Raw genomic sequence first — 7,422 nt, forward strand, 5'->3', positions numbered from 1 at the left:
GGACAATTGCGCGGTCGTGCGACGCTGTACCTAAACGAATTTGGCGTCCTTTTTTTCCCACAAACAGAGCTTTCTTTTGGTGGTATTTGATCACCTGTGCGATTTTTTGATCACGCGCTATAAACAAAAAAAGAGCGTCAATTTTGCAAAAATAGCAATATTTTTCACATTTTTTTATATGAAATTCCCCAAAAAAAAAATTTAAAAATCAAAATTTTTTTACTTTTTCGGCCAATTTGTTTTATGCTACCTATGTTTGGTAAAAAAAATCGCAAAAAGCGTATTTTGATTGGTTTGCGCAAAAGTTATCGCGTTTACTAACAAAGGGAAAGATTTCTGTCATTTTTGTTGTTTTTTTTTTTAACGTGTAATGGCGGCGATCTGCGATTTTTTTTGCGGTACTGCGACATTGGGGCGGACAGATCGGACCCTTGACTGACATTTTTGACACTTTTGGGGTTACCAGTGACATTTCTACAGTAATCAGTGCTATATATATGCACTGTTACTGTAAAAATACACTGGTAGTGAAGGGGTTAACTTTATTTGGAAGGGAGGGGCTGTGTGTATCCCTAGGGGCGTGCTTTCTACTGTGATTGGCTGGGGCTTGAGCTGTATGGACACTGATCAATGGATCTACATACTAGATCCGAGTGATCAGTATCCTAACAGCAAGGAGAATGACAGGTGGCTTGTTTACACAAGCTGCCTGACATTCTCCCTCTCCCCCGCCGATCGCCGAGTGACCGGCGGACATCGGGTCCGCCGGTCACACGCGCGGGGGGGTCCGTGACCACGCGGGAGCGGGAGCGCGCCTCCGGGGGCGCGCGCTCGCTCCCTAGACCCTCACAAGCTAGTGACGTAGCCCTACGTCACTTTGCCTGTGAGGGGCTGACTGCCGACGTAGATCGGCGTTAGGCAGTCGGCAAGTGGTTAAAACCTACATTGGATTCACATGCAAGACACTGAGGGGTTGATTTACTAAAGGCAAAAAGACTGAGCACTTTGCTTTTTTTTATTTTCCTTGCATGTGATTGGGTATTCTTTGCAAAGTGAACCTTTAGCTCATTTACTAAGCTCTGGAGCAACTGCAACTTTACAAAGTGCACAGTCTATTTGCCTTTAGTAAATCAACCTCACCGAGCACCTACCCCACTTCTCCTAAACTATATCCCCCCACCCAGTGCTGGGACAAGGGGTCGGCAGGAGGGACGGTTGCCCTGGGCACTGGGGTATCATGTAAGGTGGGGCACCACAAGGAGGTTGGGGGAAAGGGATTTGCATTGGGAGGGGCAGTTTGGGGGGCGGCAGGGATAAAAATTATTCTTGGAGGGGACATTTGGGGAGGTGTGGTAGGAGAGGTGATTTTTCAAAGATCCGTAATGCTCATATGTCTTGGGGGGGGGGGGGGGGGTGCAATTTGGCTTATTCGCCCTGGGCTCTAGATGGCCTTGTCCCGGCACTGCCCCAACCATGCACACTTGAGCTAAAAAATGCTGCTTTTACAGGCATTTGATCTTTTTTTTTCTGCCTCTAAACATCCCTGAATGTTGACCTATATGTTCATGAACACATAGACATTCAGAGGGATTTAGAGGCAGAGGCGTTTAGAGGCTGACAAAAAAAAAAAAAAATCACTAGTGCATTTAGGAGAGGAGCGTGAGGAGAGTATAAAAAATGATCAAAAGCACCTTAAAACACATAAACACGCATTAACACTAGGCACGTTTCGCCATGGTCCTGTGTTAATGCATTCTAATTAGGGATCGACCGATTATTGGCAAACCTAATATATAGAGGGCCGATATGCACTTTCCCCGATATATCGGAATCGGCCCCGGAGGTTACCGATATTGCCGATATTTCGGGAAAGTGCTGTACCGGAGTGATGTCTGCAGCTAGAGGCATCACCCCGATACCGGCGTCCATAGCCGACGGTCGGCTGTCTTGTAATGACAACCGATGCGGCTGAGAAGCCACTCGGCTGTCATTACAAGGAGCGGGAGGGGCGCCCCCCCTTCCGCCGCCTTCCGCGGCTTGCCTGGGTCTCCCTGTCCCACCGGGAGACCCGGGCAACCATCCTGCACGGCTGCAGAGCAGAAAACCCGATCAAAGCCACATCCGGCTCTGATCGGGGTCCCCATGTAAAAACCCGGAAGCGATGTTATGACATCCCTTCCGAGTACTCTGCGCCAAATTAAAAAAATGACAGCATTCAAAACAGCCAAACTTGTCATTTTGAATGCTTTTAAGTGCAGAGGAGGGGTTTGGCCCCAGATCCCTCCACAAGAGTATCTGTCAAAAATAAAAAAAAAATAAAAATTTTTTTTTTTTAAATGTACGAAAATATGCGATGACCAAAATATCGGCATCAGCACTAATTCTAATGGCCAGAATTCTGGCCAATAGACTGCATTAACACTAGATGCGTGAATCAGCATAAAGGCGCATGAAGGCTCATGCAAAAACATGGCTATTTTACCGCACATTTGGTGCTTCTAAACTCCTGTAGAAGAAAAAGGCGGCAATAGAATACAGTGTGCATGAAGCCTTAGGCCCCTTTCACACAGGCGATCCAATCAGGGCCCGTCTGTCACTTTATTTTAGGCGGACCTTATCGACCCTCCAGTCTCTTCTATGGAGCGGCAGATGTTAGCGGCCCACTGCTATCTGATCCCATCCTGTCCGCCAAAAACTGACAGATGGGGGACCTATTCCCCATCCGTCTGGCGGATCGGATGGAATATAATGGAAATGGACAGGCGTTCCGTTTCCATCCAATTGCCCCCTACACAGAAAGTTGGCTGTGTCCGCTCTGCATAGCAACACGGACCTGTCATCTGCCTGCTCAGCGGGGATCAGCAGAGAGATCTTACCGCTGAGCAAGCGTATCCCGCTTCATGGAAGCACCCGATGTGAAAGGGACCTTACCCCAAGTCCACCTTTTGCACAGTTAGAAATAATATATACTGCATACATTATTTTAATAATCTATTGGATTTTTTTTTTTTTTCGTATTACAGGTGATATCTATCTTTACACAAGCGGGCGGATCTCCAAACTAGATTCCCCAACGATCAGGGAAGAGCAGCGGCGATCGGCGCCGCTCCTCCCCTGGCCCGACTCCCACTGTGACTGATAACAGAGGGAGCGCGCCTCCGGCGGCCGCCTACGGGAGGGAGCGCGCCTCCGGCGGCGCGCCGCCTACAGGGGGAGGAGTCCAGCGACGTAGTACTACATCGCTGGACGATAACGAACCACTTTGCCGCAGTACGGTCAACGGTTAATGACCATGGTATCACTGTGCTTGATTGGCCAGCAAACTTGCCTGACCTAAACCCCATAGAGAATCTGTGGGGTATTGTCAAGAGGAAGATGAGAGACACTAGACCCAACAATGAAGATAAGCTGCTGACCAGCTTTATGGAGATGCTGATTTTATTTTCCAGCAGGACTTGGCACCTGCCCACACTGCCAAAAGTACCAATACCTGGTCACATGATCATGGTATCCCTTCCTTCCCTTTTTGGACAGTAAACTTGCCTGACCTAAACCCTATAGAGAATCTGTGGGGTATTGTCAAGAGGAAGATGAGAGACACCAGACCCAACAATGCAGGTGCCTCCACCACATATTGACCTTTTGCACTATTATAATATATTGTAATCTTATGTATAACTTTGTTGCAATAATCTATTGAACTTTCCTATATTACTGGTTACTAGTGTACCTTAAAATCAATAAAAAATTTGTAAAAGAAAATGTTACTAAGTTGGATACACTTTGTATAGTCCAGAGATACAGTACCTCCTATCCCCCGCACACTTCCATGCGATCGTGTGATACACCAGGTCCCTACGTTGGCTTCTCAGATTCAACACTGAGTCCCTACTCTGCTCCTCCTCAACTCCATCACCCCAAGCCAACGTTTTACACTATAATATATTGTAAAAACATACAGCATGTATAATATTGTTGCAATAATCTACTGGAATTTTCAGGCTCATTCACAACATGTACAGTGACCTGCAATTTTCTGAACATGATTAACGCAGGTCACTGCAAGGGCAACAATGCGGTTCTTCATTTACACCACACATGCATTGCTTAAAAATACAACTTGTCTGCATTTTAATGCCACATACATGAATGCATGTAAATGATTATTATTACTATTATACAGGATTTATATAGCGCCAACAGTTTGCTTAGTGCTTTACAATTCAATGCGACTGAAATTAGAGATATCAAAAATAATTGTTTTTGTATTGCCTTGTGAAAAATTCAATAAACAGAATAAATAAATAAATGTAAATAGTATAAACAGAATAAATAAATAAATAAATGTAAATAGTATAAACAGAATAATTAAATAAATAAATGTAAATAGTATAAACAGAATAATTAAATAAATAAATAAATGTAAATAGTATAAACAGAATAAATAAATAAATAAATAAATAAATGTAAATAGTATAAACAGAATAAATAAATAAATAAATAAACAAAGGTAAATAGTATAAACAGAATAAATAAATAAATAAATGTAAATAGTATAAACAGAATAAATAAATAAATAAATAATTGTAAATAGTAAAAAAATAAATAAAAAAAAATACAAATACATTGTTGGTATTTTGACCCTTTCAGGGACCTATCACTTCACAATGGATGACATGAAAGCACATGCAATGTGCATAGAAATGCAACGTGCGTGCCTTTTCAATGTGTTGCATTGAGTTTTTATGTGTAGTATGGTGTTAAAGGACCCAGGTGATGGTATGTACCTTGTAGACCTTAAGTCCCGGGTTCACATATGTGGGATGACAGACATCGCATGTGATTCGGGGCGCACTGCTCTGAAAATCACATGCGATGTCTGTGCAATGCAAATTCAGCCATACAGATTGTATGGCTGAATTTGCATCGGATTCGGCTACAACTCGCACAGGACCCTTTTTTGGGTCCACAGCAGAATTTAGATCGCATGGGTGTTCACACCTATGCGATCCGCATCCGATTCATGTCTGAAATGACAGCACTGCAATAGAGGCAGAAAAAAAATGCTCAAATGCCTGAAAAAGCAGCATTTTTTTTAGCTCACGTGTGCATGGTGGGGGAGATATAGTTTGGGAGAAGTGGGCTAGGTGCTTGGTGGGGTTGATTAACTAAAGGCAAATAGACTGGCAACTTTGTAAAGTGCAATTGCTCCAGAGCTTAATAAATGAGATAAAGGTTCACTTTGCAAAGAATACCCAATCACATGTAAGGAAAAAAAAAAAAAGTGCTCAGTCTATTTGCCTTTAGTAAATCAACCCCTCAGTGTCTTGCATGAGAAGCCAATGTAGGTTTTAAGTCCCTGATCACACTATAGCAATGTCAGACATTTCATCCGATTCGCAGCGCACTGCCCTGAAAATCGCACGCGATGTCTGTGCATTGTGAATTCAGCCATACAGATTGTATGGCTGAATTCGCATCCCATTCGGACACAACTCACACAGGACCCTTTTTTGGGTCCGCACCAGAATCAGATCGCAAGGGTGTTCACACCTATGTAATCCGATTCATGCCTGAACTGACAGTTCGTTCTGCAATATGCGAACTGATCTGGGGGTGTCGTTACCTTTGTACTGACACACCCCCAGCGATTCGCATATGGCAGTGTGAACTGCCTGCGAGTTGAATGCGATGCGGGAACCCGCAGTGGATTCGCAGGGTTCCCGCATCGCATATATGTGAACCGGCACTAAAAGCGATAAAACCTTTAAAGGAAAGAAAATGACAAATTTGGACATAGATGTAATTTCTATTGTTATTTTTTCTGTTGTTCTATTGTACTTTGTATCCTTTGGTGTTTATTAAACTATCCTTTTGTTGCTGTATTATCTTTCCCTGTTTACATATCATAAAACATACTATTACCAATATTAATAATGACAGTAGTAGAAATTGTAGGATGCATTTTAGGTTTTAAATCATTCAGGAATATATTATTCTATTCTAGAGTAGGCGCTCAGAGTCAGATAACAATAGACTAGGATCCCTATTGTCACCCAGTGATCCCTAGAGCAGTAAGTGTATGGTGTAGGGGTACCTGGGTCAGGGTCATGCTTCCAGGCGGTCCAGCAGCTCCTTAGCACAGCATAGGAGGACAGCTCCCTGGTTCGCAGCCTGCGACTCTCTCCAGTACACTGTGTAAGAGGATGGGAAGGACACACTATAAACTCCCCATCCAGCCCTGCCCATTCCTTGTCTGCTCTCCCTATCCATTCTTAAAGACATATTCTCAGATGTCTGCTGCCAGCCCAGCGCAGACCGTCTCCCTTCTCCAATTACTGACCCTCTATCGCCTGGGTCTGCCGGCCCGTGGTATTGTTACTATTAATCCTATCATTGATAACAGGCATTTTATAGAGATCTGGAAAGTTTTTTTTTTTTTTTTTAATACTCTTTATTTATAAAATAAAATTAAAATTCAAAATGAAATGATTTGTATCTGAAAGTGTCAAAGACATAAATGTTTACATTTTTTACCTCTTGATTATATGGCTACTTGTATTTTGCACCTTATTTTTTTAATCTTCATAAATAATAAGTGACGGTTCACATTTCTGCGATGCGGGAGCGCTGCAAATATACAGCGTGTTCCCGCATCGCATCCGCACCCTTGGCAGTTCACACTGCCATATGCAATATGCTGGGGGTGTCAATTAAAAAAAGTTAACGACACCCCCAGATCAGATCGCATATCGCAGTGCGATCTGAAAGTTCGCACAGAATTGGAAACCAGCATGCGATCCGATTCTGCTGCGGACCAAAAAAATGGGTCCTGTGCGTGTTTCAGTGCGATTGCGTTGCAAATTCAGCCATACAAACTGTATGGCTGAATTTGCACCGAACAGAGATCGCATGTAATTTTAGGAGCAGTGCGCTCCGAATTACATGCGATCTCTGTGATCGCACAAATGTGAACCGGCTCTTAAGGATGTAATATTTTATAAAATGGGGTAAAAATCTATGTGACACAACTCTTTCAAAGTCCTATCGGCAATAATTTTTATGTATTAAAAATTACACACATTCATAAGCCTTAAAGGAGTTGTAAAGGCAGAAGGATTTTTATCCTAATACATTCTACGCATTAAAATAAAAAGCCTTCAGTGTGCAGCAACCTCTCCTAATACTTACCTGAGCCCCATCTCTATCCAGCGATGTCCACAAGTCCCTCAGCCATCTGGGAATCATACTCCTGATTGGCTGAGACACAGCAGCGGCACCATTGGCTCAATGTCAAATTTAGTTAGCCAATCAGGAGAGAGAGGAGGGCCCGGTCCATAGCTATGGGTCTGATTGGACACACGGAGCTGCAACTCGGCTTGGGTGCCCCCATAGCAAGATGCTTGCTGTGGGGGCACTCTA

At 43.4% G+C, this 7,422-nt stretch overlaps 1 protein-coding gene across 1 annotated transcript in view; it reads right to left on the minus strand.

Annotated features, from left to right (window-relative positions):
• PLCD4 (phospholipase C delta 4) overlaps positions 1–6,190 on the minus strand; it is a 148,495-nt gene extending 142,305 nt beyond the window's left edge. The window contains exon 1 of the mRNA XM_082260122.1: positions 6,098–6,190. The gene's annotated coding sequence lies outside the window, so the exon portion shown is untranslated. The remainder of the gene's footprint in view (positions 1–6,097) is intronic.
• Between the last annotated feature and the right edge of the window lie 1,232 nt (positions 6,191–7,422).

The sequence above is a fragment of the Pelophylax lessonae genome, assembly GCF_965119305.1.
Source record: "Pelophylax lessonae genome assembly, chromosome: 6".
NCBI classification, from domain to species: Eukaryota; Metazoa; Chordata; class Amphibia; order Anura; family Ranidae; genus Pelophylax; species Pelophylax lessonae.